This window comes from Sorex araneus, chromosome 7 (genome assembly GCF_027595985.1).
Source record: "Sorex araneus isolate mSorAra2 chromosome 7, mSorAra2.pri, whole genome shotgun sequence".
NCBI lineage: Eukaryota > Metazoa > Chordata > Mammalia > Eulipotyphla > Soricidae > Sorex > Sorex araneus.
The window spans coordinates 8,580,173-8,606,735 of NC_073308.1; the positions used below are offsets into that span (position 1 = coordinate 8,580,173).

At 45.3% G+C, this 26,563-nt stretch overlaps 1 pseudogene; it reads left to right on the forward strand.

The window, feature by feature from the left end:
- LOC129406571 (RAD52 motif-containing protein 1-like) lies at positions 1-23,839 on the forward strand (annotated as a pseudogene).
- Positions 23,840-26,563: the final 2,724 nt, after the last annotated feature.

The window sequence follows — 26,563 nt, forward strand, 5'->3', positions numbered from 1 at the left end:
ATGAAGCGTCTCAGTGAGCAGCAGGAAGTAAAGGTTCCCGAGGCAGAATGGGATACAGACCAGTGGAAGACTGAGAACTACATCAGTGAGAGAAGGAAGACCAGGGTGAGCAGAACAGCCAGAGGCAAGTGAAGTGAGAATAGATCTTTCTTTCTTTCTTTCTTTCTTTCTTTCTTTCTTTCTTTCTTTCTTTCTTTCTTTCTTTCTTTCTTTCTTTCTTTCTTTCTTTCTTTCTTTCTTTCTTTCTTTCTTTCTTTCTTTCTTTCTTTCTTTCTTTCTTTCTTTCTTTCTTTCTTTCTTTCTTTCTTTCTTTCCTTCTTTCTTTCTCTTTCTCTCTTCCTTTGTCTTTCTTTCTTTCCTTCTTTCTTTCTTCCTTTCCTTCTTTCTTTCCTTCTTTCTTTCTGCCTTTCTCTCTTTCTTCCTTTCTTTCTTTCTTTCTTTCTTTTTTTCTTTCTTTCTTTCTTTCTTTCTTTCTTTCTTTCTTTCTTTCTTTCTCGTTCCTTCTTTCTTTCTTTCTTTTTTTCATTCTTTCTTTCTCTCTTTCTTTCTTTCATTCTTTCTTTCTCTCTTTCTTTCTTTCTTTCTTCCTTTCTCTTTCTTTCCTTCCTTCTTTCTTTCTTCCTTTCTCTCTTTATTTGTTTCTTTTTTTCCTTCTTTCTTTCTTTTTTCGTTCTCTTTCTTTTTTGTTCTTTCTTTCTTTCTCTCTTTCTTTCTTCTTTTCTCTTTCTTTCCTTCTTTCTTTCTTCCTTTCTCTTTCTTTCCTTCCTTATTTCTTTCTTCCTTTCTCTCTTTCTCTTTATTTCTTTACTTCTTTCTTCCCTTCTTTCTTTCTTCCTTTCTTCCTTCCTTCCTTCCTTTCTCTCTTTCTTCCTTTCTCTCTTTCTTCCTTTCTCTCTTTCTTCCTTTCATGGAGAGGCTCATGCTGAGTGAAATAAGTCAGAAGAAGGACAGACATAGAATGATTGCGCTCATTTATGGGATGTAAAAAAAAGTAAAAACATAGTATGAGATTAACACCCAAGGACAGTTAGCAACAAGGGCCAGGATGAATGGTCCATGGCTGGAAGCCTGCCTCAAGGGCTGGGAGAGAGGGCAGCTGGGATAGAGAAGGGATCACGATAACAATGATAGTTGGAAGGGATCGCTCTGGATGGCAGATGTGTGCTGAAAGTGGGTAAAGGATGAAACATGATGACACTGGTGGAGGGAGGGGTGTTCTAGCATTGTACAGCTGAAGCTGGATCACAATCAGGAAAGCTTTGTAACTAACTGTACCTCCCAGTGACCTGGCTCAGGGGTTTCCGGGCTCTCAGGCCATGCCATGAAAGAACATGAGCAGGAAGACCACACTCTCCTTCCTGACTCTCCCTCTCTTGCTTGCTCTCTTTTTTCATGGCCACACAACTTTTTTTAATTCAGAAAGTTCACTGTCATCCTGTTGCTCATCGATTTGTTTGAGCGGGCACCAGTAACGTCTCTCATTGAGAGACTTATTGTTACTGTTTTTGGCATATCCAATACGCACGGGTAGCTTGCCAGGCTCTGCCCTGCTGGCTCCATACTCTCAGTAGCTTGCCGGACTCTCGGAGAGGGGTGGAGGAATCGAACACGGGTTGGCCTCGTGAAAGGCGAAAGCCCAACCACTGTGCTATCACTCCAGCCCCAGAATGTTAGGTTACCATATTATTTTATTATTACTTCCCTGCTTTTAATTGATTCACCGTGAGATAGTTACAAAGCTTTCATGTTTGACCTTCGGTCATATAATCATCAAACACCCATCCGTTCACTAATGCACATTTTCCACCATCAAAATCCCCAGTATTCCCCCCAAACCCCATTCCAATCCCTCCCCTGCCTGGTGGTAAACAATTTCCCCCATACTCTCTCTCTACTTTGGTTACATCCGATATTTTGACACCAGTCCCACCATGACTCAAACCTGCCAGAAAGACAATGCTAGAATTTCATGGCATTCCTATACACAAATAACGAGAGGAGAAAAATGTGATATGAAAAAGGCAACCCCAGGGCTGGAGCGATAGCACAGCAGGTAGGGAATTTGCCTTGCATGGGGCTGACCCGGGTTCGATTCCCAGCATCCCATATTGTCGGATATCATTGGTTTGTCCTGCTCTCCTTGCAACTAGGAGCTTAGGTTTATCAGTCACACCCATCAAAGTGCTCCCGAGTTACTCCCATTCCTTTGTTTATCTGTAACCATTCCTACCAGTTTATCTGCTCTTCCCCTAATCTGACTCTGCTAATTTGTAAGGTCAGAACTTCCTAGGACACTGAATATTATAACATTGCCTTTCTCTCCTCTTTATGCCTTTTGAATAATTTACTTTAAAGCTATGTCTTTTTTGTATAGACACAAGAAGACAATATTATGTTTTTGTAACTTGGGACTTAATTGGCCTCGAATATTATTCCCTCCCGGGCATCTGCTTTCTCCACTTAAGCCTCAGTTCCCCTCAGTTCCTAGCACCCCAAAAGCAGGGTCCCGACGAGGGACAGGAAGGATCCAGGGCAAGCGGTGAGTTATGTGCTACCCTGGCATCGAGATGGGCCTGGCCAAAGTGCCTAATTCTTAACTATAAGTTAAGAGCTTGATCATAGACAAATGCTGTCATGATCCAAAAGTAATGATGAGACTAGGACCCTGCTAGGGATAGGAAAGGCTGTTCTGACCTGAGCACTGTAGTCTGAGATTAGATGGCCCCAGGAGAGCAATTCTATAAGCTTTAATGCATCTCTTATTGTGTCCATACAAAATGATTAATATTATGAATTCTTATATGTTTGCTGGCTGAGGAGAAGAGAAACACATTCATGGGACTCCGCCCTTTGGTTGATCCTCCTGCTGAAAGAGATTTAAGTCCTAGGAGAAGCATCCCCTGAGGGAAAGGAACCTTACCCTATTGCTGACCACACCTATGTGTATGCCCCAACCCCCTCATGCTGTGGAGATTTAACTAGGCTGTAAGAGTGGGTTGGGGGCCAGATCCACAGATCGAGAGAGAGACCGAGAGCCGGGAGAGAAGCAGGGAGAGAGAATGAAATAAACCGATCGAGCAACCAGTTTGGCCTTCTTCCTTCCATCGCCTGCCCTTGACCGACAGCACACACAGCGGTTCCGGGGTACCGAACGTGGGCGGTGAGACAGAGCCGCCCAGAGAGCCCGCAGGTACGCGCACCCCCTCGGCCAACTTTAGTTTTTTACACCATATGGTCCCCTGAGCACCGCCAGGAGTAATTCCTGAGTGCAGAGCCAGGAGTAACCCCTGTGCATTGCCAGGTGTGACCCAAAAAGGAAAAAAAAAAAGAAAAGAAAAAGGCAACCCCATTCAAAATCATGCCTCAGAAAATCAAGTACCTTGGAATCAGCTTAACTAAGGAGGTAAAGGAACTGTACAAAGAAAACTACAAAACACAACTTCAAAAATAAAAGAGAACACAAGGAAATGGAAACACATCTCTTTTTCATGGATTGGGAGAGTTAACAATGTCAAAATGGCAGTACTCCCCAAAGTATTATACAGATTCAGTGCGATCCCTATATGGATACCCATGACATTCTTCAAAGACATGGATCAAACACTCCTGAAATTCATATGAAACAACAAGCACCGCAAATAGTTAAAGCAGTTCTCCAGAAAAAGAAGATGGGAGAGGGCATCACCTTCCCCAACTTCAAAATATACTTCAAAGCACTAACAATTAAAACAGCATGGTATTGGGAAAAAAGTAGACCCACAGACCAGTGGAATAGGATTGAATATCCTTACACAAACCCTCAAATATATGAGCATATAGTCTTTGATAAGAGCAAGAAATGAAAAGTGAAGAAAGGAAAGTCTCCTTAACAAATGGTGCTGGCAAAACTGGACAACCACATGCCAAACAATGGGTTCAGACCTCTACTTAACACCATGCACAAAAGTCACATCAAAATGGATTAAAGAACTCAACATCAGACCCGAATCCATAAGGTACATTGAGGAAAAGGTCGGCAAAACCCTCTACGACATTGAAGCCAAAGGTATGTTCAAGAACAAAATGCCATTGACCAAACAAGTGGAAACAGAGATGAACAAATGGGACTATCTTAAGCTACTAAGTTTCTGTACCTCAAAGAAACCATGACCAGAATACAAAGACAGTCTACAGAATGGGAATCCAGTTTAATTCCAGGTTTAACCTTTTTCATTTGTTTGTTTTAGTTGGAGGGCATACACAGAGGTGCTCAGGGCCTACTCCCAGCTCAGTGCTAAGGGTGGCTCCTGGAGCTGCTTGGAGTTGGAGACTGGGGGGTACCCTCTGCTGCCAGAGATGGAATCTCATCTCCCAAGCATGTACCGTGTGCCGCAGACTGTTAAACTCTCCCTCTGGTCCCTCTGTTTAGTCTCTTGAATACTACCACATTGTTAAAAACTAAAAGGTACAGTATGTTTTTCCACCTCTTCACCACCAATTTTGATTGTCTGCCTCTTTCGTTGCTGCCAGCCTCCTGGTGAAAAGGGACAGCTCGACCTGGTTTGGTGTGTTTTTTCTTTTTGTTTTTAACTTAACTATTTTTTAAAATTTTATTTTCCCTTACCTTATATAGACACTGTGGCTTACAAAATTGTTCATGACGATTTGTTACAGACATTCAATTCCACCATCACTGCACCTTCCAACCACAATTATCTCCAGTTTTTCCAATGATCCCTTAAGCCTATCCCCAAAGCAGGTACTCAGTAATTTATTTTATATTGCTTCTTATAATTTGCTAAAAGAATAATGAAAAAAAAATTCCTCAGAAGAAAATTAGTGAAGATTGTGTATCTCATCCTGGAGCTATTTTTTTAGTTATTTTTAGTTTTGGGTGTTTTTTTGGTTTTTGTTTTTTGTTTTTGCCTTTTGGTTCACACTCGGTGATGGACAGGGGTTACTTCTGGCTCTACACTCAGGAATTTTTCCTGGCGGTGTCAGGGGACCATATGGGATGCTGGAACTGGAACCTGGGTTGGTCGCGTACAAAGCAAATTCCCTATCTGCTGTGCTATCATTTCAGCCCCTTACCCTGTAGCTATTAAGCAATTGTAGAAGACATTGCTAAGATGTTGTTATAGGGTATGCTTCTATGTTGGTACTTTCCTAATCAAGATTGGATGCCTTCTACTTTACATCCCACCCAGTCTGGTGTGCTACTCCTGGCTTATCAGTGTTGTATAGTTTGAGGTGTCACGTGGCTGCAATGCCCCTGTACATTCCAGTTAAATCCAAAATTTTCAAGGGTGTGATAGAGGTGAAGTTAAATTTTTAACTGCTCATCTAGCCAAGGCATGCGATTCCGTGCCAGAGTGAAAGAATGAGGTCCTTTTGTGCCAGAGACCACCAGTGTTACAGTGATCCTCAAGGGTCTCCAGAGCTATACCTAGTGATGCTTAGAGCCACATGGCGCCCGGCGTCAAATCCAGGCCTGGTATGCACCACGGCCCCTAAACTTGGTCTTTATCATTTGCCACATAAATGTTTTCAGTTTATTTCAGTTTTGGGACCATACCCGGTGGCACTTAGGGCTTACTCCTGGCTCTGTGCTCAGGGGTCACTTCTGGCTGAACACCGGAGACCATATATGGTGATTGGGATCGAACCCAGGCTGTTCATATGCAAGGCAAATGGCTTACCCCTGTCCCAGAGCTCCATGAAAAGTTTTGAGTTTTGATGTAGTCCAGCGTCTATTTCCTTTTGTCACTTCGGGTTTGGGTGTTTGTAATTAAGATCCTAATTGCCAGGTGTAAGGTCATGAAAATTCATTTCTGTGCTTTTTCTTGAGAACGTGATTATTTGCTTTGGACTAGTTGTATAGGGAGATCTGGGGATCAAATTGGGCCTCCCCTGTACAACTCATGCATTCAGTCTTCTGGGCAGCCCTCTGGCCCACCGCTTCATAATTACGGAGTTAGCTCTTATTTTTAGATCCATGAGCCGCTTTAGCTCCCTTCTATGTCTGTTATAAAAAGGCCCTGCATCCGCTTACCCCTGCCCAGTCACTGAAGTCTGTTTTTCCTGACTCTTCCTCTCCCCCTTAACATTTCTCTGTATTTACAGTTTTTTTTTTTATTTTTGTGTACACCTCAGTAATATTTACATATGGCATATACTCTGTGGCTACTTTCTGTATCAAATTCTGGAACATTCGAAGCCCACGATAACAGTGGCTTCCCAATCCTGGGTCTGTGGGTAGGTGCCAGCCTGTCCTGCCAGAAGGTTTCTGCCACTTTGTGACAAGTTCTGGCCACTTTCCATGTGGCAAACCAGAGGCACGATTTTCACTTTGTAATGTTAGACTTTAAAATGAATCCATAGGGGCTGGAGCGATAGCACAGTGTGTAGAGCGTTTGCCTTGCACGCGGCTGACCCGGGTTCGATCCCCAGCATCCCATATGGTCCCCTGAGCACCGCCAGGAGTCATTCCTGAGTATAGAGCCAGGAGTAACCCCTGTGCATGCCAGGTGTGACCCAAAAAGCAAAAAAAAAAAATTAAAATTAAATAAAATAAAATGAATCCACAAAGTGACGTTACAAAAAATGCCTTTTGTTCATGCCTTGTTGGTCTGCAAAAGATCACTCCCCTTTTCGCTGGTTCCACAGAAATGGGTTGAAAACCACTGGCCCCCTGCCTTGGTTGTAACTGCCGGGCTTTGGACTATGTGCAGGACAGCTGTTGGCCCACCAATGTGACAAGGTCGAAGAACGCTGCTCTCGAAGGTTCCCTCCCCCACACAGAAAACACACTCTGACTGATCCCTTTTCCCCGGATGGCAGCACACAGAGTCTACTGCTTATGCCTGACATCTTCTCTGAGAGAAATGACCGGATCCACCTGTAAATACAGCAGGAGGCTGCGCTTGTCAGTTTTCCCTCTGTGCAGTAGTATCCCCTAGGAATACTCTAGCCAAATGTATTATCCATTCTTTCCTTAACAGGCAGTTGGATTATTTCCAGGGTTAGTTTATTATGAAGAAAGCTTCAGAGGTGGACATTGGTTGTTGTTCTGTTGCCACAGCCAGGTGTGTGGTCAGGGACTGGGGATTGATTGGGTCCCCGCATCCAACATGCCAAGCATGCACTCCAGCCCTTTCGACTCTCTCCGCAGCCCAGCTTTTGTGTTTTGTCATGGTAGCCATCCACGTGGGGCTGGGGCTGATGGTGCCTGAAGTTCCAGTGCATTGCTGCTCACCCTAGCTCTGCAGGCCTGATGCTCTGGCACCCAGAGGTGTGGTACTTGAGCCTGACGGGACTTAGGCCTGGAGGTGTTTGAGTCCACCAGAACTCCTCCTGACTGTGCATGGGAGAGCACACGAGTTGGCCATGGAACACCCGCCTTGCACATGCCAGCCCTATGCTCCACCGCTGAGCCCGACCCTGGCCAAGTCTAAAACCTGAGAGTCAAGGGTTTGGTTCTTTACCGAAAAGAAGATGGTGGCTGGAGAGAGAGTGCAGCCGGTAGCCTGTCCAGAAGCTAGCTGGAGGCACTGGGATGGGAGGAGCCCAGCACAGGCCCTGTTGGGAAAAGTCCTAGGGTTATTCCCTCCCTGCCCCCACCCGTTTTCCTCGGGGAGTTGTGCCAGTGGCTCTGGCAGGTTTGTTCAAAGGCTGTGCTGTGAATGGGCCCCAGTGGCCGCCCAGATTGACATGCTGTCCCCGTCACCAGCGAGGAAGTACCTGTGGGTCTGAGGGTGGAAGCCCAGGAGGCTTAGTGCTGAGGCTCCCCAGTGCCTGACTGAGCAGGAGGGATGAGGAAGTGGTGAGGAGGGAAGATGAACTAAGACTCGGGGAGATGGGCAGCATACTGAAGATGTGGCAACAGAGGAAGGAGCAGTGGGCAGGAACTGCCAGTGCCTAGCGAGCTTCGACTCATAGGGCCTGGGATTTTCTGGTTCTTTCTTGGAAACAGTGTGGAGCAACCCTGGGTTGATTGCAGTAAGAGACCCACTTAAGCTAGAAGAGGGAGAGCACGAGGAGTCTTTTTTTACAAATTGTATTTAATTTATTCATTTATTTTGTTTTGAACGTCACACCCAGCAGTGCTCAAGGGTTACTACTGGCTCTGCACTCAGGAATTACTCCTGGCAGTGCTCTGGGGACTGTATGGGATGCTCGGGATCAAACCTGGGTCGGCCACATGCAAGGCAAATGCCCTACCTATTGTACTATCTCTCTGACCCCCAAAATGAGCAGTCTTGCAGAGCCCAGCCAAGGGGCTCAGGGGAACCTTGGGAAGCAAGTGGAAATAAATCTGCAAAGCTGCAAAGTGTTTGCAGGAGGAGCCAGAGCCACCGTGTGTAAGGAGCTTCCTTGGCATGCAGCTGACCCGGGTTTGATCCCCAGCATCCTTTAAGGTCCCCTGAGGCTGGCAGGAGTAATTCCTGAGTGCAGAGCCAGCCAGGTGGGACCGAAAACCCGAGTCAGGTTGCCTCTGCTTTGCTGGTAACCTGGCTCCACAGCGCCCCCTGCACTCCAGCTTTCTCCACTCCTGATGGCCCCTCAAGTTCCACCACTAAAGTCTTAAGTCTTAAAGTCTTAAGCAGCCATGAGGGTGGCTTTGGTCCAGCCTAAGTACCTGGGATGCAATGTCCGATGGATCAGCTCTTGGTTCCATAATTGGAGCCATGGGAGCATTTGCACCAAACAATCGTGTCTGGTCGCATCTAGCCACGCAACATTTTCAGTGGAAAAAGAAATGTCCCATTCCCCAGAGAGGTAGACACCCTCAAGCAGTCAGCTCAGCCATGGCGGGTGTTCCCATGGTTACTGAACTTCACTGCCCTTCACGGTGAACAGATAAAGTAATTGTAAAAGCGCCCGTCCTCTCTGGGTGACTGTGCGGTGTTGGGCAAACTCAGGTACCTCAGGGGTACTTATGACTGACTCTTTCGAGAGAGAGAGTCTGTGGGGCAAGGGTGGGGGCAACATTTTCCTTTAGCTACTCTCAGCCCAAGCAAACAGGGCCCATTCCTGTCATGGGAGAAAACTGTTTAAAATGTTGAAGCCCCCGAATGGGGGTAGAGCAGAAGCCACAGATGAGGGCAATTGACAGGAACCATCAGAAGGGCCACAGGAGGCCGGAGCAGAGATCCACCACAAAGGAGACCCAAGGAGAGGCCACAGGAGCTCACAGAGCACTGGGTTAGGATGGATGAAGCCAGAACCAGTGTTTTGTCTCTACAGGCTGATGTGGAAGCTGTCCTGTGAGGGCCGACCACTCTCTTCCTGGGTGACAGAGTGTCCCCTGGAATGAGGCGGGGGAAGCTGGCCTGCTGTGGAGTTTTCCAGAACTACTCTCGCTCCTCACTTGGGGATTCTCCACTTCTTCTGTTCTTTGCTTTCAATCTCTGTCACTTTCTTCCCTTCCCCTTCACAAGCCAAATGGAGCCAGTTCCCTAGGACTACAGGGTTTCCAAGGGCTACCTCCTCATTCCCATGCAAGTCCGGGCCCCTAGCTCCTGACTGTCATTCGTAAAAGCAAGGGGACCCCAATGAAATGTCTATATTTGGGGGATTAGTAAAGTATTCCTTGTATGAAGAAAGGGTTCACATTTTCCTGATCGAATTTGAGTGTCAAGGGCAATCGGATCGCTCAAGGTACTAAAAGGAAGATAAAACTTGTCCACGAATGTTCATTGTGAAGTGGAGACCTGTGTGAACAGTTTCACAGGGTATTGGGAGAGTCAGTGAACTCTGTAATTACTGGTTTTAAACAGTATCAGACTCCAGGTAACATAACCAAAGCCAATTGTTTTTTATGGAGAGAGAAATCTCGGGTACAGCTTAATGATCTGGTATTGATTGAGGCATGGAAAATAGTGGTGCGTGGAGGAAGTAGTCAGAATGCCAAAGATTTCAGCCTGCTCTGGAAGAATGAACTAGAATTCAGATCATCTTTACAAAGTCCTGGATAGGGCTAGAGCAATAGCACAGCAAATAAGGTGTTTGCCTTGCACGCGGCCGACCCAGGTTTGATTCCCAGCATCCCATATGGTCCACTGAGCGCCGCCAGGACTAATTCTTGAGTGCATGAGCCAGGAGTAATTCCTGTGCATCTCCAGGTGTGACACAAAAAAAGAAAAAAAAAAAAGGAAAAAAGTGCTGGATGGAATCTATATCTCTGTTTTGTTTAGGGCAGGGCTATTTGGGACCACACCCAAGTGTCTGGGGCTATTCCTGAATGTCTTGCTCAGGAGTGACCCCTTGGAGTGCTGGGGATACACTCCCAGTCATCAACCAAAAACAGGAACATTAACGATTAGGGATGATCCTTTCTAAAAAGACGAGGGTGGGGGGCTCCCAACATGTTCCTTTATATTTTACATACTATTCCAAGGATCAGAGTTGGGTTGGCCACATGCGAGGCAAGCACTTTACCCTCTGTCCTATGTATCTTACACAGGATCTAATTTTTTGCTTTTGCACCACACCCGGTGATGTTCAGGGGTTATTCTTGACTATGCACTCAGGAATCACTCCTGGCAGTGCTCAGGAGACCATATGGGATGCTGGGGAACGAACCAGGCCAGTCACATGCAAGGCAAGCACCCTACCACTGTCGATTTCATTTTCTTAGGAGGTGCCAATATGGAATGAAACCTGCTTAAGGACTTTTAGGGGTTAGCAGATCTCTGCCCCGGGGAGGCGCGGTGGAACAAAAGAACAAAAGAACAAAACCAAGACAACTCTTTCTGCAAAGGCACGGGGTTTATTCAAGCCAATATAGCTATATTGGGACCTTCAACTGTGCCTGAAAAGCAGCAAAGCGGAAGGCCTCGGAACTCAAAAAGAGAGCTGTTTTTAAACCCTTTTTGGGGAGAAAAGGGAAAATCACACATATTGGACCAAAGGAAATTACACCTATTAGATCAAAGGAAATCACATCTATGGATCAAAGGGGATCACACATATGTCACTTAATTTGCTTATCTCAACATTTGTTGACTTTTAACTGTTTCCCTGCAAATGCAAATGTTTGCTTACAGTTCCTAGGGCAGTTTGTTGGCCCATTTGGTGACAGTTTCCTGCCCAGCAGTCTCAAAAACCTCTTTCAAAGCAGCCAAGAAGTTACAAAGGCAAATTTAACCCTTAACCTGCCCTCCTCTTCAGACAATACAGGGCAATTTGCAGAAAAGGGACAGATGGAGGCATGTCCTACATGTAGCAGCCATCAGTACTGATAAAACTGGGGTGTGCCTTGAATCACTCATGTTCCTACTTTTGAGTTTTAACTACAGCAGATATAAAATGAGAAATGATGATGTGGTAGTTTCCAGACGTGTAGGTTTCCAGAACAGAAAAAAACAAGAATAAAATTAAGACCATGATTAAAGATTTTCCATTTGTAAAGCAACTTTAAGACTGAAGGGAATAAATTATTTTTAAAATTCTTCTTTATAAAACAATTATTAGCATTGTAGAGAAGTCACACTTAACTAATGCAATCAGTTTTTGTCTTAGAAAAGAAGAACATTGGTTATATTATCCTTTATGTTTTTTGGGAGGGGCCAAACCAGGCAATGCTCAGGGGTTTCTCCTAGCTCTGCACTCAGGAATTACTCCTGGTGGTCCTCAGGGGACCATATGGGATGTTAGGGATTGAACCTGATCAGCTGCATGCAAGGCAAATAAATACTCTCCCTGCTGTACTACTGCTCTGACCCCTGATTATATTATCCTTTTTTCAAGTGTAAAAATCTAAGCAAGCCGAAGTGCGTGTGCACTCGTGGGCTCTCAGGGCGGCTCTGTCTCACTGCCTGCATTCGGTCCTCTGGAACCGCTGTGTTTGGGCTGGATCGGGAAGGCTGTTGGCCAAAAACAGCGAAGGAAGAAGGAGGACCAAGCTGGTTGCTGATTCGTTACCGTTTATTCAATCTTCCATCTTTCTCATCTCCCGCACTCCTAGCTCTGTCCTCTCTCTGGATCTACTGCAGCCTCTCATCTCCTCTTTTTCTCTCTCCCCCTTGCCCCTAGGCTAAACACATCCAGGCAGCAAAGTCAACATAGGAAAGCCCTTCCTGAGGGCTCTCAGGTTCAAAGCCAATACTACCTAAGGGCATTCCAAAGCCCTTCCCCACTGTCAGCAGGCAAAATACCTCTTAAGGTGTTTTTCTCCTTTCCTTCCTCCAAGAACTTATTCAGTCTTAATACTAGTTATTTTTGTATGGACATAGCAAGAGACACATTGAGGCTTGCAAGGCAGCTCTCCTGGCAACATTTTGCCACAGACTCAGACTACAGCACTCAGGCCAGATTAATCACTCCTAACCCTAGCAGGGTCCAAATCTAGTTATCACTGTTTGGATCATGACAGCATTTGTCCATGACCAAGCTCTTCACTTATAGTTAAGCATTAGGCACTTTGGCCAGGCCCATCTCGATGCCAGGGTAGCACACAACTCACCGATTGCCCTGGGTCCGTCCCGTCCCTCGTAGGGACCCTGCTTTTGGGGGGTGCTAGGAAGTAAGGGCAGCTGAGGCTTAGGTCAGAGAACAGATGCCCAGGAGGAAAATATCATGTAGAGTCAAATGACTCCCAGGTTACAAAAGCATAGCATTTGCTAAGTCTTCCTGTGTCCATACAAAAGGACATGGCTCTGAATAAATTATACAAAGGACTCAAGAAGAGTAAAACAATATTTACAAGTCAACAGAACACAAAGAAAGAAGTTATAAATAAACTCAGAGGGATGGGATCACTGTGATGAGAGTAACCCAAAAAACCTAAACTACCTGAGGCTATGTTATCCTACATACCCCCCTTTTTCTTTTACAGAAACACAAAAATTTGAATAAGGAACAATTCCAAATCACAACATAATTCCAAATCACAATACAGTCTTATTAGTTGTACTAAGATTTCAGTCCAACCCTGGGCTCAGAGCAGTGCTTGTAGTAAAGCGTCCAATTGTCCTGCACTGTCCAGGGGTGATAAGAGTCACCAATGATAAGTCATGTAGTCCCATTTTGAAGAAATGAAGTGTCTGGATCAAAATTGAAGAGTTGTTCCTGTAACAGCATCAGTAGTGGTTGCAGCAATGAGTCTCAAGGGAGCAGCTATTAGGAGTCTGATAAATTTCAGGAATCAGTTGGGGAACACTGGAACAGGAGCATCACAACTCCTGGCAGGAGAACTTCAGCAGGGGAATGCAGCCATTCTTTGGTCAGGTTCCTCGGTAGTCCTAGAGGTGCAACCTAGCTTATGTCTGAGAAAAAACACTTTTTTAAAGTTATCAGAGACTTTGACAGTTGAGGTTTGGTCTCCATGCCTGTGAATAGAAAGAGTCAGAGGGAAGCTCCAATACAAAAGGATATCCTAGAGAGAAATGAAAAGGTGTTCCTGTTAAAAGCCATTCCTTTCTCCTTCAGGAAACTGTGAATTCCAAGGAAAGAGAAAAAGTAAAATACTGGTAATTCAGGATACTTGGTGTGGCATTGTCCAATCCACAACCTGTAAAAGAGGGGTATAAGAGATGCTCTTATGTGATCTCATGTTATTTTAAAGGAGTTCAGAGGCCTTTTCTTCAGGTTCTCTGACGCTGGCTCATCTTCTTTCCTTGTGATTTCCAGCTTGGAGCTGGAATTTGAAGGGTTGTGAGTCTCTGGAGGTCTGAGATCCAAATCACATGGTTGAATTCTACTTCTTATGAGACATAATGGGATCCAAAGTTTCTCAGTGGGGTTATCATCTGTTGAAACAAAAGCATAGCCTTTTCCTCGAATGAGGAGTTTTCCTGCTACATTCAGTTGAGAAAATACCTCCTTTTTGTATTTGATTTAACATTCCATATGTCCACTGAAGATGCAGAGGTTGTGGGCTTATTGAAAAGGAGTTGTAGTAACTGTATCTGGGCAGGAAATATCCAAGGCCTTCCTGCCATCACTGGCTTCAGCGATTATACTGATTGGAGCTCTGAAGCTCCACACTGGGAAGAGGGGCTGAAACTGAGAACATCCCCAGATTTTGTGGGGCCTGACTCTGGCCCCCTTGCAGGTGTCCCGAGTTGGGGTCACCCACTGCATCAAAATTAAAGCGACAATCTCTGGCCCAATGATTTCCCCTCTTACACCGGGGACAGGGCCCAGGATGTGCTCTCACAGTAGAACAATCTTTACAAAAGTGGCCTGGTTTTCCACAATTAAAACATCTTTTCTGAGCTTGTCTCTGTAAGGCATAGACCTGCACCATATGTTTAACAGAACCAACATTCCAGCATGCTTTCAAGTACCCCATTATGTCTTCCTTCTCCTTAATAGGGCACAGAAAGGCCTGGCGGTTCTCATTAGCATTTTCAAAGGCCTATAGTTTAGTCAACAGCTCCTGAGTTTCCTTGTCCTTAACCTACATTTCAATGGCTTTCATCAACCTTCCTATGAAATCTGCATAAGGTTCTGAGGCTCTCTGGAAAATCTTTGTAAAACCTCCCTTAAATTCTGCATCTGGGGCTGGAGTGATAGCACAGATGGCAGGGCGTTTGCCTTGCATGCGGCTGACCCGGGTTCGATTCCCAGCATCCCATATGGTCCCCTGAGCACGGCCAGGGGTAATTCCCGAGTGCAGAGCCAGGAATGACCCCTGAGCATTGCTGGATGGGACCCAAAAAGCAAAAAAAAAAAAAAATTCTGCATCTACATCAACCTTCTCCCACGCATGCAGGGCTGCATCATGGACATGAAGAAAAACAGCACACAGCAAGGTGACTTGCCTTTCTGGGTCACGCCATTTCCTTTCACCAATTAACATCTCATAAATCAACTTAATTCCTGAAAAGTTTTGTCCAGCATGGCCTAGGCCTTGAAGCTTTGCCTTGGCCTCATCACTGAGACACATTCTCCACTCCAAGTACTGAGAAGAGCTTTAGCAAGTCTTAGCAACCACATGAAAATCTTGAGATACCCAGTAGGCCTTTTTTGCTGCAGCCTGTAAGATACTCCCTACAGTACGAAGATGTAGGCCCATATGAGACACAGGCCTTTTTGAAACGACTGAGAGAATCCATCCTTAACCTGCGATAAGATGGATGCTGCTTCTGCTCTGCCTGGACTGGGCGATTGGGAGCATGTCCCAAGCGGTCTGGAGTCCCTCTCGGACTCAGAATCTGAGTAAGTGGTGGCAGACTCATAACTCGCATCACTTTCATCTGATGCACTGGAAGTAGAGCTATATTCACCAGCCTCAGAAATATTTTTACTATGAAAACCCTTTTGAGACTTAGGTGTGGAAGGAACTGAGGTCGTGTTATTTATAATATTCTCCTCCACATCAATTGTACTTTTCAAAAACAGGAGAATAGAATTAACAATCTCCCATGTAATCCAGAATTCCACGGGGATCTTAGTCCCTTCCTTAGATGCCTTATAGGCATTATTCTTAACTTTTTTCCAAGTCTTGGTTTCTAGAGTTCCTTCATCTGGGAACCACGGGTTAACCTTATAAACTACTTTAAAGCAGGACCGGAGTTGGTCTCTGGAAATGCAGAGTTCTGGGTCTCCTGTTCTGCAGAAGAAAAATGGAATCAAATCCATAAATGGCCTGCCCTGTTCAGTCTGGCTCGAGAAAATATGAAAGATGTTGGGAAGGCCCAGAATCTGCCCCATCTTAGTGGGGGAATGCTGTTAGGATTCCAATCCCCAGCACACTAAAAATCCTGTTCTCCCACTCACTTTCTAGACTGGGGGTGCACCGAACGCTATTCTTACCTTTGGACTGGGTTGCGCAGATGCAGTGAAGCTGAGGAGGGCTGAGGTGGTACCTTTCACGGTTCCCAGCGAGAGTGACAAAACCCTGTTGGTGTGGGAGCTGAGCCCTGACCCCAAGGTCAAAGCCTTGCATGTGAGCCAGGTCGGAGGGCAGGACGGGGTGTTCCGGGAAAGGCGCCCCGAGCCCTGACTTCCCACCGTGGCCCCGCACCCTGTCCTGTGCCAAGGGAACCGTGGCTGTCAGCTCGCCGCGACACTTTCTCCTGCTGCACCCCGGGGCCCGTGCCCCTGCGACGCTGCTGCAGCCCGGGCTTGCAGAGTGCAGCGTGCTGGGGAAGTGGCTCCCCGCGCGGGGCCGGGGCGTGTGCGGGGAGGGTGGGCCTCGGCCACGGACTGTGCGGTGGGTGACCGCGGCGGCCCCGCATCGTTCTCTGTCCGCAGCCTTCTCCCGCTTTGGCCTCCTGTATGCGGTGCGCGTCTTCGCCAACGCTGCGGCCGCCCCGCAGGGTTCCTACGCCATGGTCAAGTTTTATTCTGCGCGCGCCGCTCACTCAGCCCAAGGGGCCTGAGGCTGGCAGCCGCTCTTCTAGTCCTCTCCGCTGAAGGTGGGTCCGCACTCGGCGGGGGCCGGCCCCGTGGGAAGCAGTGCTGGGCGGGGGCCCCTTACACTGGCAGCTAGCCGCCCCCACCCACCAGCCTCCCGCTGCCTTGCAGAGTGTCCCCCAGACTCCGGGCAGCAGGCAGCCTGTCCCCCAGGGCTGCTGCTGCAGAAACGCCAGGGCTGGTTGCTGGAAGAGACTCGCTGACAGGGTCAGAGCCAGTTCCCAGCCTCCTCTGGGCTTTGATGGGGTCCGCTGTGTGCGCTTGGCAGTCCTGTTGGCTGGAGGGACTCGCGGCCAGCGTCATCGCTCTGTCTTAAGCCAGCCGTTCCCGATGCCCACCCCTAGTTTCCCACTGTAAACTTTCTTCCCTTTGCGTGTACCCCGGCCCCATAGTCTCCAGCTCCCGAATTCCGTCTCGCTTGGGCCTCATATTGGTCCCATTATTTTGTCTGGCCCATTTCCATTCTTCTGTGGTTCGTTTCGATTTTGCTGGAGTAGAGTTGGGTGTGGAGGGGATGGGGATAAGAACCTAGGGGTCCCCCTCTCTGCTGTTTTCCCGTGCACGCCCCCCACCACTTCCCATGCCTCTGAATATATGAACGAGGATTATTCTTTTACAAAACTTTCACTTGATAATTCTAAGCCTTCTCTGATTGGCTCCCTGAACTGGCTTCTCACCCCTCATCTTGCTGGTCATTCTCACTCCCCATCCTTTCCTCCTTGCCTGCGCCTTCATCAGACACGAGAACACCCCTCCGTGGTGACCATAGACTCTGCTGCTCCTCTGCAGGCTCAACGCCTGCTTCAGTCCCTGCTCTATGCCCTATACATACCTATACTCAGGAGCACATATGATTGCCCCAACCACCACCTGGAATGATCCCAGAGCACAGAGCTCCGAGTAACTGATTGTTGCTGAGTATGGGTCTGAAACAAGAGCAACCACCAAAGTTTGTACAATTTGCTCTTCACAGCCATCTTATGAAACTTGTATTGAGAAGTCTTGGGTCGGCTGAATTAGATCTCTGTGGCAATTCGTTCCAATCCTCAAGTATGTCTCTTATGTCTTTAGATTCGTCTCAGCAGACATAAAGCAGTTCAACATCGTGCCCTTGCCCTAAACAGCTCCCAATGCCAGGAACTGGCAAGCTACTATTTTGGTTTCAATGGATGGTCTGAAAGGATTGTCAGGGTAGGAAGTGGAGAGAGTTCAAGTGCAGAGCCTGTGCCCACCGTGTTCAAGGCCCTGGCTTTTGTCCTGAGTACTGCACGACTCCACAGCACTGTGGGTTGTGACCCCAGCAGGCCCTGTGGACCGACAGACCTGGCAGATGAGAGTTGTCTAAGTGAAAGTGTCTGAGCCTCGGTCACACCCCAGAATCAGTAAAGATCTCAGTGAATTGACGGTGTTATCCATATTCATAGAGCACTTGTGTGCTCTGCATGTGCATGGTTGGTGTAGTTCATGGAAAGTTCATGGAAAGTTCATGGAAATAGTTCATGGAAAGTTCATGGAAAGTTTTGCTTAATGTTGAAGTCACAGGTTACTTCAAGTGTTAGCCTGGATTGCTGGAGTTTCATTTTTATTTCTAATTAAACATTTTAAAGTCTACATTGAGATGTCCAGAAGGACCTTCAATCTAAAATCCAGCTTCAGGATCTTTCTGACCTCGAAGAAAGGGAAAATGAAGATATTGTGGCACCACTTCAGAAGCAAAGCATGAAGATCTTCTGTGCTTTAGAGGTGGTATTGTCACCCTTTGATTGCAAGAGCCCTGGAGTTGGCACAGCCAAGGAAATTTTGGATAAACTGGAAGGTCTCTGTGGGGACTGGAATGGGGGTGTGGGAAAGAATTCATTCTCTCTCTCTCTCTCTGTCTCTCTCTCTCTCATCATATTTTCAGACATCAGAAACACCCCTTTCCTTGCTAAGTTGCTAAAGCCTTGGGCAGATGTTTTTAACAATACTTGTTCAAATCTTAGGTAGTAACCACAGAACCATTGTTTTTTTTTTTTTGGGAGGGGAGGTGCTAGGGACACCTGATGATACTCCTTGCTCAGCACTCGAAATCACTCCTGGAGGTGCTTAGAGGACTCTGTGGGATGCTGGAGATCAAGCCTGGGTTGGCAAGTGCCCTACCTGCTGTTCTGTCACTCTGACAGAACCTTGAACTTCACAATTTTAGAGCTGTCTTCCTACCAAGAAGCTTAGGGGTATGGAGATGGGAACAGTGTTTCTCCTATTTGGAGTAATAATCTTCTTTGTTCCAAAGTATCTTTCAAGTATAGATCATGTGTAATCTTCTGTTATCCCAGCAAATTCTTCATCTAGATAATGAAATAAACTAATATAAATGTTTTTTCCCCCAGAATCTGTGGCACGTAGGCTTAGGGTATTCAGTCAAAGGCAGGGCTGTTAGTGAAAGAACTGGAACAGCCTCTGTTGGTGAATCTTAGGGAGAGACCAGCTCATCTATGCCACTACCAACCCTTTCTCAATCTCCTGTGGGTTTTTTTTGTTTGTTTAATTTTATAGAGTAATTCACATTATTTGATTACATTTAATATTCAAACACCAATCCCACCACCATTACACCTTCCTACCACCATATTTTGGGTGTTTCCATCCCGATCTCGAACTCCAGCCCCAAAGCAGAAAGAAAGAATTTATTTTGTATTGTTTGCTCTGAATCAACTGTTGAATATGCTCCAAAAAAGTTTCCTTAGAGGAAAGTATGTGAAGATTGCTGTATTTCCCTCAGGGACCATTAAGCCCTACAATAAGAGATTATTGATATGTTGTTAAAGGTTGAGCCTTGTGTAAAATGTAAAATGTATTTCCCTCTGTAAAAATGTATTTCCCTCTGAGATTGGTTGCCTCCTACTTCAAACCCCATCAACTGTGGTGTACTGCTCTCGGAATATTAGTGATGCGAGGTATGTCAACTTCCTAGTTTATAGTAGTGTAATCTGTAGGTGTCTAGCTTCACTTTGCCTATTTGAAATACATAATCAGTGTGAGCTCTGTGCCATGATCTTGACTGATTTCTCCCATCTAGTTCACTTATTCAGGAATGTACAGAATACATCAGACAGCAAAAATGTATGGTAATAGCCCTGACAGAATATACCTACCACAGAGCCTTTGAGACATAGCCTTGTTGAGCGGTATGGGCCATGTAGCAGCAAAGGATAGGGTTAATGTTTTGCTAACTTGCTTGATTGCTTTCTGTAACTTGCTAAATTGCCTTCTGTAACTTGCTAACTTGCTTGATCACTCTCTGTAAAACAATACCTTGAAGTATGACCTAAGCTACACAAAACAAGGACCTGTTTCAGGAAATGAAACTGCCCAGACGCCTGGTAATGTCCAGGAAAGGCACGGACATATGGCGAAATTTTCTCTAGCAAAGCAGAATGTCACTGATGACCCCCCTTGATCCCAAAAAATGAAGATGTTGATCAAAGTTACCTTGGAAAAATGGGAAAAATGAGAATAATGATCAAAGTAATCTTATTTACTAAGGTGTATAAAAAGAGTCTGAACTCTGTATACGGGGCTCTCTTTCTCTCTCTCTAACCCTCCTCTGCGTAGGAGTGAAAGCGGAGGGAGAGCCCCAGCGTGCTGGCCTGAATAAATCCCCTTGCTGTTGCAGAAAGAGCAGTTTCGGTTTTGTTCCTTCACACCTCCCCCCTCCCCCTGGCAGAGATCTGCTCGACCCTAACATTGTGTGGTGCCTTCCCTTACTCACTAAGATCATGATGTAGTTCTCTTTTTCTTTCTTTCTTTCTTTCTTTCTTTCTTTCTTTCTTTCTTTCTTTCTTTCTTTCTTTCTTTCTTTCTTTCTTTCTTTCTTTCTTTCTTTCTTTCTTTCTTTCTTTATCTATCTATCTATTTACTTATTTATACATTTATTTATTTATTTCCTGCACAGCAGAGCCTGGCAAGCTACCAGTGGTGTATTCAATATGCCAAAAACTGTAACAAGTCTCAAAATGGAGACATTACTGGTGCCCGCTGGAGCAAATCAATGAGCAAAGGGATGAGAGTGATACAGTGATACAGTGATTTATTTATTTTTAATTTTTAAAAACGTTTTGGGTCACACCCAGCAATGCTCAGGGGTTACTCCTGGCTCCAAACTCAGAAATTACTTTTGGCAGTCCTGGCTCTGCACTCAGAAATTACTTTTGGCAGTGCAGGGGAAACCAAATGTGATTCCGGGGATCGAACATGGGTCCGCTGCATACAAGGCAGAGTCCATACCTGCTGTAGTATTGCTTCATCTCCAGTTCTCTTTTTAGACTTCATTTAAGTCAGTTAATACAGATTGGCATTGTAAATCTATTTGTTTGGGTTGGATTTAGGATCATAATTATGACTCAGAAGTTTGCTATTCAAAAGGCTGTGTCAGATGCATTTCAGAAACTGCTCATTGTGGTTTTAGGTAAGACTTTTCTCAGTTGTCCTTGAAGTACTGCAGTTTTCTTATTTGAAGAGCAAATAAATTGAATTTGAGAAGTCAATTTTATTGAAAATGCACTGTGGCACTGTCATCTCATTGTTCACCGATTTGCTGGAGCACGCACCAGTAACATCTCCATTTTGAGATTTGTTGTTACTGTTTTTGGCATATTGAATGTGCCATGGTTAGCTTGCCAGGCTCTGCCGTGTGGTTCAGATACTCTCGGTAGCTTGCCAGGCTCTCTGAGAGGAAAGGAATAATCAAACCCGGGTTGGCCGTGTGCAAGGCAAATGCCCTACCTGCTTTGCTATTGCTCCAGCCCTATATTGAAAATAATGGAAATAGTAGTACTTCCTATTCTTTTATTCACTAGATGCTTTTCAGAAGTCTCAAATTTGTTCTTTGTGGAACCTGTGAAAAATAATTACAGTAAATATTACCCCCAATGTATAAATATAGAATAGTTTAGATTGTAGAGTGTTTGATCCAATTCTTCTTTCTCAATTGCTAGTCAATAAAACAGAATAGTATAGTGGTTATAAACTTCAGACTCCTGTTTAAGTACTAGCTCTGTTCATTTTTCTGCCTTTGGACTGGAGCAATAGCACAGCGGGTAGGGTGTTTCCCTTGCATGAGGCCGACCCAGGTTCGATTCCACTGTCCCTCTCGGAGAGCCCAGTGAGCTACTGAGAGTATCCTGCCCGCACAGCAGAGCCTGGCAAGCTACCCGTGGCATATTCGATATGCCAAAAACAGTAACAACAAATCTCACAATGGAGATGTTACTGGTGCCTGCTCAAGCAAATCGATGAACAACGGGATGACAGTACTCCAGTGCTCCTTACTTTTCTGGGTTTTGGGCCACACCTGCTGATGCTTAGGGCTGACTCCTGGCTCTGTGTTCAGGGACCACTGCTAGCAGGACTTGGGGAACCACATGGGATTCCGGGACTCATCCTGGGTTGGCTTCATGCAGGGCGAATGTACTATCCACTGTAATATTACTCTGGCCCCTCTGTCTCAGTTTTTAAATGTAACTGTAGGTCTTCTAAACAGATATGCGAAGGTATTTCTAAGCTACAGTTTTCTGAAAAAATATACTTTTAATTTAGCTGACCTTATGGGCAATATTGTAAAAGTAAATACTTAACGCTTACATTTGTGGAATATAAAGTAACAGTGGGAGACTAGCACCCAAGGATAGTAGAGAATGAGACCAGGAGGATTGCTCACAGCTTGGATGCTAGCCTCACATGCTGGTGCATGTGAGACAGCTCAGATAGAGAAGGGACCACCAAGTCAAGAATGCTTGGAGGGCCCATTTGGGATGGGAGATGTGTGCTGGAGGTAGACAACAGACCGAACATGATGGCCACTTAATGCCTATATTGCTAACCACAACACCCAAAGGAAGAGAGTAAAAGGGAATGTACCTACCACAGAGTGGGAGGAGGGGGGTCATGGAGGGATACTGGGAACATTGGCAGTGGAGGATGGGCACTGGTGGAGGAATGGGTACTCAGTCATTCTATGGCTGAAACGTAAGCATGAAAGTTTGTTCGTCTGTAACTGTTGTACCTCACAGTGATTCATTAAAAACAAGAAAATAAAGACATCAAATAATAAAAATTAATAAATAATATTTAAAAAACTTACCTAGAATTTAGTAACAGACAAAATATTCTAATTATTGCTACTGTTTTCCTACTGAACAGGAAACTCAACTGGCATCAGTTCAGGGTTGGTTTTCAGCACTGACATATTGAGTGGTTGTGATTTTATACAACAACCAACTATGTATTGTGAATCTTCACTGTGATTCTGCTGGGGCCAGGAAACAGCTGAGAGATGTAGTGCACATGCTGTGCATGTGGAAGGCCAAGGTTGGATTCCTGGCAACACATGGGTATCCAGGAGCACCCCCAAGTACCCAGCTCGGGAGAAGACGCTAAACACTGCTGGGTGTGATCCCAAACAAAAACAAATAATGGTCATACTATTTAAGATTTTAAAATTTTCTCCTCTTATGAAATTTAATAGTGTTATGAATATTGCCAGCTGCGCCAGAAGGAAACTGAAGAATCAGTAGAGAATCCACAAACAGAATTGCTCTCCTTGCTCTATAGCCCTGCAGTCTTAGAGAAGAAATTTTAAGCTGTCAGAGACCTTATTTACTTACACGAGTAGACCCGGAGTTGACTTCAACCTTCCAGTCTGGGTAATTCTTCTAGGAAAAGTGACTTCTTTGGTCAGTTGGTAGAATTTCTGTCAACTATAGGAACATTTAAGAACCAATGGGGGCTTAAGAAGATGGTACTGGAGCCAAGGCACCTGCCATGCACATCCCTGCCATGGCATATGGTCCCCTCTAGCACCACCAGGGAGCACAGAGCCAGCAATAGCCCCTGAGTACCAGAAGGTATGATCCCCACACCCAAAATATAAAGAAACAAAAGAAGCAGTGGGTTGGACAGATAGCTCAGCAGACTGGGCACATTCTTGGCATGCAGGAAGCATAGTTTCAGTTCCAGCTCAGCATGGCATTGCTAGGAGTGACTCCCAAGTACGAAGTGGGTATAATCCCTGAGCACCATCGAGTCTGACTTCAAAACAGAGAAACAAAAAGAACCAAACTTAATGTCTGCATTGAAAAGGAAAATGCTCTTATTTTATGCCTTAAAAATAAAATTATTGGATGTATAACGGGAGTACACACCAGTATCATTGTATACTGCCTTTATAGAAATAACATTTTAGACAGTAATTTTTCTTTTTTTGCTTTTTGGGTCACACCTGGCGATGCACAGGTGTTACTCCTGGCTCTGCACTCAGGAATTACTCCTGGCGGTGTTCAGGGGACCATATGGGATGCTGGGGGTCGAACCCGGGTTGGCCTCCTGCAAGGCAAATGCCCTACCCAATTTAGACAGTAATTTTGAATTTATCCTTGTTAACTTTATTTCAGAAAGTGGTAAAATACCTGTGGAATATAGGCCTTTTGAGGAGCTGACTGATGCCAGAACTACATGATTTAATTCAAGTATGTGAAGAGAAAAACACAAGGATGACATACAGAGGATGGCTATAATTCAAAATAATGAGCCGACCTTGGAAGTTTTTAGCATATTCAGTCAATTATACCATCCCCAGAAAAAAATGAACTCTAAAACTTTATTTGAGGGAATTTCTGAAGTTTTCCTGAAGTCCTGGCCCTTGGTTCTAAACTCTTATTTGAAATTTGGAGAGTTTTCCCACCGCTGCCGAGATGTGACCCCGGGGGCCGCACGCGCGTGCGGCTCCTCCACAGCTGCACGAGCATGAATCCAGACCCAGCTTCACCAACTTCAACATGGGCTGCTCCTTGCAGACTGTCTCCAGCCAGAGAACTAAGCCACGACCCCATGCCCGCCTAGGAGGGGAAAGGTATTTCTCTCGCGTGCCTGTCCCTTCCCGGGGATGAAGGGCGTGGGGACCGCCATATTATGACGACCACTGATGGGGTTTACAAGCTTGCAATGATCAAATATCCGGAAGAAATCTCCCTGGACTTAGTTGTTAAAGTACAGAAATACAGAACCGCATGGCCGCTTCTGCGGCTGCGCGACCTCATTTCTCTTCACAACAGGTCTGACTCTAGTGGGGTGCTCCTAATAATAATGGTGAGGTTTGTGTTGAAATATTGAATGTAACCAAAGTAAATAGAAAGTTAAGTGAAATTTATCAGTTACAAGGCGGGGTGGGGTGCGGGGGTGGGCGGGATGGGAGGTGTACTGTGTTTTTTTTTCCTTTGGTGCTGGGATATGGGCACTGGTGAAGGGATGGTTGTTTCAGCATTTTATGACTAAGACTTAAGCCTGAAAGCATTGTAATTTTCCACATGGTGATTCAATAAAATAAAATTTTAAAAAAGAAGAAGAAAATAAATTAGCCTACATTTAAAAATAAAAGAAATTTGGAGAGTTTTAAGCGCCCTCTGAGTTCTGTCAGAGAAATACCTTTTTGAAATCCCCTTAAACAGGATCTAGGGATTTTGGCCTTAATTGTGATTATGTTGCAGCATTTGAAAAGTTACATTTTTTTCAAGTAAGATACAATACCTAGAGCTCATTATCTCATATATATCTTGTATGAAACATTTTATGAAAGAACATTTCTCTTAAACAAGTGCACCGTATTCCAAATTAGGAATTAATTTGCTAATTTCCAGGAGAAAATATAAATGCATTATTTAACTGTGTGTGTTCTAGTGATGGCGGAAGGAGGGGCTGGGTGCAGAGGGGTGGGAGTAGGCGGGAAAATGTGTTTCATACCATTGGGATTAAATTTGGAGTTGGACATATGTAATTAATGTGGCTCAAAATCAGAAAATGTATTTTCAAAGTTAGGAAAAGAAAGGGAGAGAAAAGGTGTTGTGTTCCTCTTTTTAAAAATGTTATTTTCTTTGTAAAATAATTTTTATTTGTGGAGTAGGTAGCGTGGCTCACACTTGGCACTGATCAGAAATTACCTGGCCTCTCTCTTCCTTATAATCACTTGTCAAAGTGCTCAGAGGACCAGGTGATGGTAGGAAGCAAATCCAAACCTTTCTCCTGCAAAGCATGTGCTCAGTCTTTTGAACTCTTGATCTAGTTATGCAAAATAATTTTTCAAATAGTTTAAAACAAACACATCAAGAAAACTTCAAACACCTATACTTGGATCTTAACAAGACTAGCTCAGGAGCCTGAGACATAGTTATTCAGGCTGGAGCATGGACTGTGCGCGAGGGAGACCTGGGTTTGATACCTGCCACTGCATGGCCTCCGGAGCACTGCCAGGAGCAACCTCAAACACCTCCAGGTGTGGCCCCCAAACAAACAAAAACGTCCACCTTATTATGAAATGTGAGAAAACATTTAGTACTAATGCCAAAGAATTCAGAAAACTAACACCCATCCCTAAATGAGGACTCTCTTGGAACCAACTCCATTCAAAGCTCTCTACTCAACTAGACACTGGGAGGAAGCCCCTTCTCATGGAATGTATATTCTAGAAGTGTGAGATAATGAAAACTGAAATCCATGAGAAGGACTGTGAAGAAAGTTAAATGGGTGCTAGTCACAATATTGCAAGAGAGCCTTGTTACATTCTGACGTTAAGGTCTTCAGTGGTCTCTCCAGGAGTGCTAGAAAGGCAGGCAGCCCTCTAGAAAGGGGCTTGCTACTTTTTCTCTATGAATTAATGTTGAGCTCCATGCAAGAAAGGGGGATTTTGCCCCAGGCCAGTGTAAAGGAGTGTATATGACTGTTCATTTGTTTAAGGTCTGTCTCCCAGAATAAACTGTTTATGGCCCCAGAGCCCTCCTTCAGAAAATTTTGGGTCAGTGGTTCCATGCTATCCCCTCTCTAGGAGAGTATTAATCAGAGATACTGAGAGTTTAAAGGAAATGAGAACATTTGGGAACCCCCATCCATCCTAAGTAGTGCTCCTTTTGCAGGTCAGCTAGCTTTCTTGGAAGCAGGATGGCCCAGGGGAGGAAGAATGTGTCTCGGATTTCAGTAGTGAGGAGGACGCACCAAGACCACCACAACTGGACTAGTACTGTTGAATTCGCCAGTGTGCCCAATGGGGACACACTGTTCCTTCCCCTCCCCACCCCCACCACAGGGCTAGGCCCAGAGTCGTTGGCAGTCCCAGTCCTGTTTGGCTGGCAGGGAAGGCTGGGGGTGGGCGGAGAAGGTGGGAAGAGGACCTGATTGGACGTCTTTGGTGCCT